Source organism: Myotis nattereri (genome assembly GCF_964212035.1).
Source record: "Myotis nattereri genome assembly, chromosome: Y".
NCBI lineage: Eukaryota > Metazoa > Chordata > Mammalia > Chiroptera > Vespertilionidae > Myotis > Myotis nattereri.
Window position 1 is genome coordinate 33,770,206 of NC_138094.1, and position 12,172 is coordinate 33,782,377.

A 12,172-nucleotide genomic window follows, 5' to 3' on the forward strand; every position below is an offset into this window, starting at 1 on the left:
AAAACACCAAAAAAAACAAAATACTCAACAATCAAGCAAACAGCAACAAAACATAGAAAGATAAAAGAAGGGAAAAAATTTTGGATAGTGAAGAAAGATAAGGGATAGGTGTATAAGGATTTAGAGCAGTGGAGTGGAAATGGGATATATAATTAGGGTGAAATTTTGACAGGGGGAAAAAGAAGGAATCAGGAAAATCTAAAGCAGGAATAGGGTAAGGGAAACAGGACAACAAAAAGGGAAAAGTGGGGAAGAGGGTTTTAGCATAGAGGTAAAATTGAGGTAGGGAAAATTGATGCTATAGGAACGATGAAAATAGAATGGAGAAAACTAATCCCAAAATAAAATAGAGAGACAATAAAATGTCACTTTAAAAAAATGGTAAAGTGGTAGCAGCAATAATACTGGTTAAACATAAAAATGTGGTAATTAAAAGGATAAAATCAGCTGATGGAAAAAGAAGAAAAAAATTGCTTTCTTAGTTAAAAGATGAAAAAAGAAAAAAAAATTGCAGGAGTGAAGGTAATTCGGTTCTTCTACTCTTCAGTCTGGCTCGCCTTGGTCTTGCCAGTTATTCAGGGGAGTGTTGAATTTCCCTGCGATACACTGTTCCTCAGTGTTGTAAACCATAGTCCTGATTTTAAAGCAGGCCGTATTTTTGTCCCAGACTGCCTTAATTTGTGTTTAGCTGAGATTAAGGTTGTGGCTTAGCCTCTGGGTGGCAGTATTTTTGGGTTTGTCTCTGAGGCTATACAGCTTCTCTATCCAGTAGCAAGGGTTTATTTTCTCTATTGCACTTAAAACTGGTTTGGGGAGGTCAACTCCCCAGAACTGGTTCTTTAATCGTGGCCCTGGTCTGTGTTATTGCTGGGACTGAAAGTCCCTCTATAGGCCAGACCCTGTTAATGCCCAGGGACTGATCAGATTATTTTAATCCTTCATCTCGTTCAGGGTCTAATCTGGGTGTGGCTGTGCTCCTTGCCTGGGGGCTAGGTGGAGGAGTCCCACACTCCGGAAAGAATGGCTGCCCTAGTCCTGGCCCAAGGGTGTCTCAGCACTATATTCGCTGGCACCTCTCCCGGCGCCCCCTTTCTCCCCAGCCTCTCCCCAGATTCCACTCATCTGCACCTTCTCCCTCTCTTCAGCACAGGTGAGTGTCTGTATCTGAAATGTCCTATGAACAGGGTTCAGTGAAAATAAACAAACAAATGCTGGCCACAGAAATGAGGAAGTCTGAATTTCTGTAAGCTCCTCTCTTACCAGCACTGCATGGTCTATTCAGCTGTTGAGGCAGCCCCCTCTAGGCTCAGTCCTCCGTAATCACAGAACCCAGATCTCAAATCCCCCTGTGCCAGGAATCCCGCGGATCTCTTTTCCCCAGTCAGGGGCTGTGCCTGTCCCAGTGCCATGCGGTCTCCCTCTGACCCTCTGGGCTCAGAGGTCTGGCAAACTTTCCTGCCCAGATCCCTGGTTCTTTTACCTTTCCAGAGGAGCTCTGCCCTTCCCTACTGCAAACCGTCTCACCAGCTGAGTAATTTCCCCAATTCGCGGTGGGTGTTATTAGTTTCAGCTGCTTACTCCATCTGCTCTGGCACAAGACCTGGGTCGCGTCTGCCTATATCGCTGCCATCTTGTAGAAAATCAAAGAGACTGTCTTGACTCCATTGAATGCTCTCACCTCCTTTGTAAATTAATAATACAGTGTAATGACTTGGGTCCACTTCTGGGTTCTCTGTTCTGTTTCAGTGGTGTATATGTCTTTTCTAGTGCCAGTAGCAGGCAGTTTTGAGAATGGTGGCTTTATAATATAGCTTAATATCTGGTATTGTGAGCCTTCCATATTTTTTTGTAGTTCCCTGGATTGCTGAGGCTATTTTTACTCCATATGAATTTTTGGAGGGTTTGTTCTTTGTCTGTGAAATATTCTGTTGGTATATTAATGGAGATTACATTGAATCTATAAATTGCTTTGGGTAGTATGGACATCTTAATAATGTTAATTCTACCAACCCATCAACACGGTATATTAATCCACTGGTTGATATCTTTATCTCCTTTTCAATATTCTGTCATTTTCCAAGTGCAGTTCTTTTACTTCCTTAATTGAGTTCTTTTACTTCCTTAATTGAGTTTTTTCCTTAATTCCTTTATTGCAATGGTAAGTGGGATTCTTTTCTTAGTTTATCTTTTTGGGAGTTCATTCTTGGTAAATAAAAATACATATATTTATGGGTGTTAATTTTGTATCCTGATTCATGACCAAATTCATTTATTATGTGCTTTTCCGGTTGGGATGACTTTTATTTCTTCATGTCTGAGCACTATGGTAGCACTTCCTATACTATGTTGAACAGGAATGGTGAAAATTGGCATCACTGTCATGTTCCTGTTCTTTCATGGGAAATGGTTTTAGTTTTTGCCTATTGAGTATGATGTTGGCTGTGGGTTTCTCATATATGGCCTTTATCATGTTGAGTATGCTCCCTCTATTACCACATTGCTGAGACTTTTTATCAAAATTGGGGGTTGGGTTTTTTCCAATTCTTTTTCTGTGTCTATCAATATGATCACGTGATTTTTAACCTTCAGTTTGTTTATGAGTTGTATCACATTTATTGATTTGTGAATATCATACCAGCCTTGCATCCCTGGAATATATCCCACTTGATCATGTCATTTGGTCCTTTAATATAATGCTGGATGTGATTTGCTAATACTTGGTTGAGGATTTTAGTATCTGTCATCATCAGCTATAGTGGCCTGTAATTCTCTTTCTTTGTAGTGTCTTTACCTTCTTTTGGAATTAGAATAATGCTGACCTCATACAAAGAGTTTGGAAGTATTCTTTCCTCTTTGATTTTCTGAAACAGTTTGAGGAGTATAGATTGTAGTTTTCTGACTGTTTGGTAGAACTCCCCTGTGAAGCTGTCCAGACCTGAGCTTTTGTTGGTTGGAAGTGTTTTGATTACTTCTTCTATTTCATCAGTTGTTATGAGCCTATTGAGTTTTCTTAATTCTTTCTGAATCAGTTTTGGTAGTTTGCATTTTTTACTGACTTCATCTATTTCATCCACATTGTCCAGCATTTTGGCATATAGTTGTTCATAGTATTTTCTTACAATCCTTTGAATTTCTGTGGTGTCAGTGCTTACTCCTCCACTCTTGTCTCTGATTTTACTTATTGGAATCATGCGTGTTTGTTTCTTCATGAGTCTTGCTAATGGTTTATCAATTTTGTTTATCCTTTCATGGAACGAGCTTTTGGTTTCATTGAATTTTTTTTCTCTGTTATTTTTTCTACTGTAATCTTTATTTTTTCCTTCCGCTACTTACTCTGGGCTCTTCTTGTTGGTTTCTTTCTAATTCTTCAGTTGTAGGGATAAATAGTTTATTGCTGATTTTTGTTATTTTCTGAGATAGGTCTATAGTGCTATGAAGTTCCCTCTCAGGACTGCTTTTGCTGTTTCCCAGAGATATTGTGTTGTTATTTGTTCATTTTCCTTTTTTTCCAAAAAGTCTTTGATATTTTCTTGATCTCATTGTAACAAATTCATTGTTTAATAGCATGCTATTTAGCCTCTAAGTGTTTAAATGTTTTGGGGTGTTTTTACGCTAGTTGATTTCTCATTTCATTCCACTGAGATCCAAGAAGATGCTTTATATGATTTAAATCTTCTTGAACTTGTAGGGACTTGTTATGTGTCCTACCATGTGGTCTATCTTTGGGAATGACCCCTGTGCACTTGAGAAGAAAGTATATTCTGCTCTGTTGGGGTGAACGTTCTAAAATGTCAATTAAATCCATCTGATGCAGTGTGTCCTTTAGAGTCTCTGAATCATTGTCTTGTCACATGGAAGATCTATCCAGTGAAGTGATAGGAGTGATAAAAGTCTGCTCCTATGACTGTCCTGTTTTCAGGCTCTCCATTAAAGTCCCCTGGAAGTCTCTTTGTTTGATTTTTGTTTGTTTGTTTCAGATGTATAAGTAATTCTTTCTGAATCAATTTTGGTAGTTCGCATTTTTTACTGACTTCATCTATTTCATCCACATTGTCCAGCATTTTGGCATATAGCTTTGAATTGGCATGTATATACTAGAGGACCGGTGCACAAAAATTTGTGCACTTGGTGGGGAAAGGAGGGTCCATCACCTGGGTCTGTGCCCCCTCGCAGTCTGGGACCCCTCAGGAGAAAACGACCTGCTGGCTTAGGCCTACTCCTGGGTGGCAGAGGGCAGGCCCAATCCCTAGGTTCAGCCCCTTGTCGGGCTCAGAGCAGGGCTGATTGGGGAGTTGGGGTGCCTTCTCCTGCCATGCACAAAGCAGGGCAGATTGGGAGGTTGCGATGCCACCCTCACTCATGCTCAGGGTAGGGCCGATTGGGGGGTTGGGCCACAGCCCCCAGTCACACTCAGGGCAGGGCTGATGGGGAGGTTATGGCTCTACCCCGTCACACACAGAGCAGGGCCCGAGGGGGAGGAGAGGGTTGGGGCCCAGCACCCTGTCAAACACAGAGCAGGGCTGATCAGGGGTTTGAGGTGCCGCATCCTGTCACACACAGAGCCGCAGGGCGATCAGGCGGTTGGGGAGCTCCTCCCATCAGGCACCGAGCAGGGCTGACCAGGAGGTTGTGGCGCTTTCCCCTGTCATGAACAGAGCACAGCGGATAGGGAGGTTGAGGTCCCATCCCCTGTTACACATGGAGCCTCAGGGCGATCAGGGGTTTTGGGTGCTGCCCCCTGTCACGCTGATCCCCCTGCGTGCCGGGAGCCCTCTCAGCTCTGCTGATCCCGGTGCTGGGAGGCATATTACCCTTTTACTGTATAGGATAGAGGCCTGATGCATGGGTGGGGCTGGCTGGTTTGCCCTGAAGGGTGTCCTGGATCAGGGTGGGGGTCCCCACTGGGGTGCGTGGCCAGCCTGTGTGAGGGGCTGAGGGCTGTTTTCTGGCCTACTGAAGCTCCCAAATGCTATTTTTTTTCTCTTGTTTTTATTCTGGGCCAGCTTTAGCTCTGGCTCCAGCTCTGAGGCCTCTGCTGCTGAAGGAAGGTATCTGGTTTGTTTGGGTTCTATAATCGAAACAATATAGAACTCCAGCTCTGAGATCCCGGGCTCACTGAAAGCATGTTTCTGGGGCTTTGTTTAGCTTCTATATTTGTTACAATGTTTCTTAAACTGCAAGCTCAGAGGCCGGCAAGGCAGGCTAGGAACGTTGGTGTCCTCTGTCACTGAAGCAAGCAAGCCTCATGTTAGTTTCAAGCTGCCTGGCTGCCGGCCGCCATCTTGGCAGGCAGCTAATTTGCATATCTCGCTGATAGCCAAAGGGAAGAGTACTGGTCGTATGCTAATTACCATGTTTCTCTTTTATTATATAGGAGATATACATATATTCCTATGTTGGATGAATATTTGTTTCCTAGGGTAATATTTTCTGCTGGTTGATCCCTTTGGTATCATGCAGTGACCTTTCTGTCTCTTGTGATGTCCTTTATTAAAATGTCTATTTTGTCTGATATGAATATTGGTACTCCAGCCTTTTTTTCTTTCCATTTGCATGGAAATTTTCCCATTCCTTCACTCCAATCCTTTGTGTGTCTTTTGTTTTCAGATGGCACTCCTGTATACAGCATATACTTGCATCATATTTTTGTATCCATTTTGATACCCTATGCCTTTTGATTGGAGCATTTACCTATTTATATTTAGAGTTATTATTGATAGGTATTTATTTCTTTCCATTATCTTTCTGTATGGCTAAGTTTCTGTCTCTGTTTCTCATTCTCATTACAGCAATCCCTTTGCATTTCTTGTAATGCTGGCTTGGTGACAATTTACACTTTTAGCCTTTTTCTGTCTATGAAGCTCTGTATTTGACTGTCTATTTTGAAGGAAAGAATTGCCGTATATAGTAATCTTGGTCTCAGATCCTCTCTTTCCATTAACTAGAGTACTTCATGCCAATCCCTCTGGCCTGTAGAGTTTCAGATGAGATATCAGGACTCATCCTTATGGGGACGACTTCGTAGCTAACAGTTTTCTTTTTAATTGCTGCCTTGAAGATTCTCTCCTTGTCTTTAATTTTTGGCATTTTAATTATGATGTGTCTGGGCACGTGTTTGGGAACTTTTTCTATTGGGTTCTCTTTGGCTTTTGACCTTGTGTGGGATTTTTCTTTACCACGTTAGGAAAGTGTTCTGCCATTGTTTCTTCAAAGAAACAATGAAAAGCGTCTCTACGCTTTTCTCCCCTCCTGCCTCTTTTGGCACACTCGCTATTCTAATACTGTTATGTAAGTGGTCCTCCTGTTTGTATTATGTCATTTTATAACTAGGACTGTTCTTCTTTTCATAGTCACTATATCTTTTTTCATGCTGTTGAGCTCTTTTACCTTCATAACCCTGAAGTCAGATTCAGATAAATGTCTTCTCTGTGCTTCATCTCTCTCAATATCTGGAGAATTCTCTAGTTCTCTCATTTGGGGGTTGTTTCTTTATTTCCTCTTTCCGGCTTTCTGTGTGGGTTTGTGGTGACAAGTTAGGTAGATCCTCTGTGCCTCTCAGTCTCTAGTGCAGAACATTGTTAAAGGATGTTTCTGACTAATTAGATCAGGCAAAGACTCAAAGCCTCCAGAGACCTCCTCTGTCTATAGACTGATAGGATTCCAACTTAACTTGCTTCCAAGGCAATGGTCCTCAGGTTATAGCAAGAGTTTGTTTCAACAGGGTGGGGCAGTTGCTTCTGTGTGGAGGTTTATTGTTATTTATAATCTCTTAAGTGTCCTCCGGGCAAGGTGTTTCCCAGTAGTGTGTGTTAATTGTCACTCCTCCAGGAAAGGCAAATGTCTGCGTGGGAAAGATTTTCTCTGCTGCCTGAGGAAATGACTCCTCCCAGGAAACTTGAAGTGTCTGTCTTCTGTGCTGGAACCCTTGACTCCCCAGTTCTGGCTTTTTCCTTCACAGCTCCAGTCCACTTCACCCTCCCTTAGCCAGGGCACAAGGTGTGTGGCTCCACAGGGAAATTTGTGTGCTGGCCCTTTAAGAGTATACCTGAATTTCTAGCTGTCTCTCCCTGGCAGAGAGTGCCCTGCTGCTATTCACATCCACAGGTTATATGGGTACCCTCCTCAGTTCTGGCGCTCTCTGCTAGGAGGCGCAGCTTGGGGATTAGACCCAGAGTTCTCAGTGGCAGTCCTCCACAGCTGAGATATCTCTCCGAGACTTCAGTTGCTGTCTGTGGGTGTCAGGCCCGCCCCTTCAAGCCTCCTCTCCTCCTACCAGTGTCTAAGTGGCCTCCACCTTCGGTCTTCTGGTTTCAGGGTTCTCTCCTGTGAGTTTTCCATTGATTATTCAGGAAGTTGTTCTGTATTTTAGTTGGAATATCAGTTTGTTCCTGGGAGCATGTCCCTGCATCATCCATGATTCTGCCACCATTCTTTTAAATATATTTGTACTTATCTCAGAGAGGAAAGGAGAGCTTGTGAGAGTTAGAAACTTCAGTGATGAGAGCGATTCTTTGATCAGTTCCTCCTGCAAGCCCAAGACTGGAGATTGAGCCCACACCCAGGCAAGTGCCCTTGACCTGAATCAAATCTGAGCCCTTCAGTCTGAAGGCCAGTGATCTGTCCACTGTTCCAAACTGGCTATGGTTCTGCCACCTTTTTCAATGTTCTTCAGAATCCCTCTGCATTGTAAAGTCCCTGCTAACATTCTTGTCCAATAGGCTTCTCTTTCATGTGGTTTCATGACGGAGTTGTGCATGAAGGCCCTAATGTCCTGTGAGTGCACATTCTGATCAATAGCACCATCAGGAAATGTGCATTGAGGGATGCTCAGTAGGAATATAGTAACAGAAACCTGCCATGTCTCTTGCTGTTTCTGTCTCTGTTGGGATCATGATGGAGCCCAACTAAGGCTCTTGTTTCCAATAGGGTGTTAAAGGATACACCCTGGATTTCAAGCCATGTTCTTCTGAGAATACTTTGGAAAGGTGCCCTACTCTAAAATGTATTAGGCCATTTAATTATAAGGCCAGATCTTTTTATAAGAATAAGGCTTTCATTTTTTAATTTTTTTTTATTCCTTAAAGTATTTCAAAGCGTATTAGAGATGTGTCCATTTTTTTTTTGTTTTCTCCCCTTGACCTTCCCAGCTTCCCCCCCCCACACCAGTTTTTATTTCTTATTGAATTAATAGTCTAAGAATCACATAGATATATATATACTTTGTGCTTCCAACAATCATGTACTTAATGAGGAAATATGAAGACCAAATAACGACATCTTCATCAGGAGAATTTAAGTACAATAGGTCCTCATGTTACAATTAAGATCTATTCCTGCAGCACGTCATAATGGTTTTTGCCGTAAGTCAGAACCCACCTAGATAAGCATCTACATCACTCACATGGAGCACACATACACAGCAGTAATGAGGTGAAACAATTAAAAAAAATAAAATATAAAAGTAAAAAATTAAAAGTAAAATAATGATTCCTGACCTTTACTTGTGCTAAATCCTATCTAATAATAGACAAACAGGGTAACTGACAGTATCTTCCCTTAACCTCCCATTGGCTAATCAGCATGATATGCAAATTAACCACCAACAACATGGCGGTTAATTTGCATAAGTAGGTGCCCAATGGCTATAGGCTATTGGAGCCTGCAATCAGAGCTGAGAGGTCCCCTGCCAAGGCCTGATGCCTTGGTCAGAAGTGTTAGGCCTGGGCAAGGGCGGAGCTGGGATGGTGGGTAGCAGGGGGTAAGCCAGCGATGGTGGGGAGCAGGAGAGGAGTTGGCGTTGGTGGGAGCTGGGGGTCCTCTGCCCAGTCCTAATGCCTTTGTCAGAGGCATTAGGCCTGGGCAGGGCTGGAGCCGGTAATTGCAGGGGTACTATTGGTGCCTTCCCAGGTCTAATGCCTTTGCTAGAGGCGTTAGTTTTGAGCAGGGGAGGAGCCTGTGATTGAGGGGAGCATGGGGTCTCCTGCCCATGGCATTAGGCCTTGGCAGGGGTGGAGCTGACAATCCTGGGGAGTTGGGGGTCCCCTGCCCAGGCCTAATGCCCCGGCCAGAGGCATTCGCCCTGTGCAGGTACAGAGCCAGCAATTTCGGGGAGCAGGGAGGCAGCTGGCCATGGCCGGGAGCAGGGGCAGAGCCAGTGATCATGGGGAGCAGGGTCTGAGCAGGCGATTGAGGGAGTTGGTGGTCCCCTGCCCAGAGCTAATGACTGGACCACAGGCATTAGGCCTGGGCAGGGACCAAGCCGGCAATTGGTGTGAACTCCAGAGGAAACACCTTTTCTGACTGCTCATTGGTTAAGCTCCCTCTATGCCAGTGGTAATATTCTTAGTAAATTGGGTAATAAGAATCAAAATAGGTGATGTAGGGTTTTTTACCCCACTCCTGGAGAAAAAAGGAAAGTCCACTCCTGGAGGGGTAGGAAATGTCATATCCTATCCTTGCTGGTTTTGCGGAGTGGATAATGCCTTGGCCTGCCCACTGCTGAGTCTTGGTTCAATTCTGGCTAAGGGCATGTACATAGGTTGCAGGCTCCTCCCTGGCCTGGGCCCAGGTCAGGGCTCATGCAGGCGGCAACCAATCAAAGTGTTCCTCTCACTTTGATGTTTCTCTCTGTCTTTCCCTTTCTCTTCCACATTCTTGAAAAATCAATGGAAACATATTCTCAGGTGAGAAGGAAGGAAGGAAGGAAGGAAGGAAGGAAGGAAGGAAGGAAGGAAGGAAGAAAAGGAAAAAAGAAAGAAATGTCATATCCTATGAAAGACACATCTTGAGAATGCCTAAAAAAAGTTGTCATTTTTTTCATAGTAAAGGGACTGGAGTCCGTGTTGATGAAAACACCTTGGTGGCTGAGGTTGACTGGCAGTGGCTGCAACAGCGGGGTGATTGAGCTGATATCTTTGCCTGATAAGCCCGGTCGGCGCCCACAAAGGGAGGCCAGGCTGTGGCTTAGGCCCACTCCCCAAAGGGAGCATGGAGCAGGGAGTAGGACATCCCCTGAGGGCTCCCAGTATGTGATAGGGGCCAAGCTGGCCTAGGGGCCCCACTCCAGTGCACAAATTTTTGTGCACCTTGCCTCTAGTAAATAATAAAAAACATAAAGCACATATGTAAATACATATAAATGATGGAAGTTTTTTTAAAATAAATACTCAGAGGATGGCACTGTAACCACAAAATGATGTACTTCGAGTCCAATGTAACCCGAGGATGGTCTGCATTTTCTTAACAGACTGAAAAGTGATTAATGTGGGTTCTGATGGTGTTTTAATGAAAACAAGGGTGGGAAGGCACACTTAAAAGAGTCAGGCATTGCAAGTTCCAAATCATTGCATGCACACAGTTGTGAAGAAATCAGGTAAAAGTGACTTATTCATATTAGTAAAGAGATGTTTTAAAATCTAACATAGAGACCCTCACTATAAATTATGTTGGAAAAATGAAAGTATTGAGAGCATCAGTGTAGTTAAGAAGAATATGCCTCTGCCCTTGAATATAGACAAGCAGCCTCCCATTTCAATTTTGGATGAGCTAGTGAGCAAAGAAAATTAGTGAAAGGCTCACTTAGTGGCATTAGTGGAAAGAATTAGCACTGGAACATAGTAATATTTATGGGAATGTAATATTTCTCATATTTGAAGGAGATTAGTGCCCTTCATATAAGCCATTAAATAATACCGCTAAAGAGCAGTTAAATCTCAATGGCCATCATTACCAAAATTCAGTTTCTACTTTAAATTATTCAGCATTAGAAGAGAACCATGCTAAATGGGTGATAAATTATGAAATGATTAGAGGCCCGGTGAATGAAATTCAAGCACCGGTGTCATCCCACAGCTTGGCCTGCGGCCTCACACAATCTGGGACCCCTTGGGAGATGTGGGACTGCCAGGTTAGGTCTGACATCTCCTGAGGGATGTAGCAGTGCACAAAACGGCGGGCAGGTGGGCAGGAGCCCAAGCTGGAGCCAGGTGCTGTGTTCCTGCTCATCCAAGCCCCACTCCTCCTGCCACCACCAATTGGTAGCACTGTGGCATAGGCAGCGAAGGCACCTCCTGCCACAGCTGCACTCTCCAGGTATGAGCCTGGCTTCTGCCTGAGCAAGGGTCCCACTCTGGGAGCTCCCTGACCACCAGGGGGAAGCTCCTGTGTTGAGCATCTGCCACCTGCTGGTCAGTGTGCATCATAGCAACGACTCATAATGGTCCCTTAGGCTTTTGGCCCAATAAAACCTTACTATTCACAGATGACATCTTGCCACTATTAGAATACTTGTGGCCCTAATTAATTAATTAATACTAAGGAAATACTAATTAATACTAAGGAATTAATTAGAAGAAATATTGTAATGCCGCTATTTGCCCTTTCTCTATAATAGAAGTGTCAACCAAATTCAGGATTGACCATGACAAATTGAAACACATGCATACCATTGGCGCCAGCAAGAGCTGCATATGTTTCGCACGTGGGCAGGTCAACCTAGAGTGACAGAGAGAGAGCGAGAGGGTGTAAACTTGCTTAATTAGACCTGCTGTCTAAGGTAGCTAAATTTTTTCCAACCCAGTGAAGCAGCGCAACTTCTCTTTCAGGTAATTGTGAGCAACACAGCAGTAAATTTCAACACAAGCAGGTTATTATTGTAGCTCACCCAGGGAGAACAAAGAGTAAACCATTTAACTGCAGCAGTGTTTGACTATATTCTTCACAGTGAGAAAACCTGAAGTCATTTACAAGTTCCATCATTTCTTCCTTATTTTCAGTCAGGTCAAGTTTCTCAGCTTTCTAAATCTCTGTTTTCTGGCTAATGAAGAGAAAATAGGATACCACCGAGTCTACCATCTACCTATTCCACGACTTCTGTGAGGATCAAAAGACACACGGGAAAATGCTTCACAGACATTTGGTTAGTGTAAAATATTCCCACCTGGCTCTAAACCAAGTCATGTTCCAGGACTGAAGAAACTGCAAGGAGGTGAGTTGCTGGGGAGAGGAAGCCTGGCATTGCTACATGATGTCATTACTCAGATGGACACTTAGCATATTTGCCTTTTATAAATGTAGATTGCCAGTGCACATCATGTATACTGGCTGTGGGTCTGATGGTCACAAAGACATACAGTCAGTCACTCAGTCTTTTATATGTAGAGAGAGGCCCGGT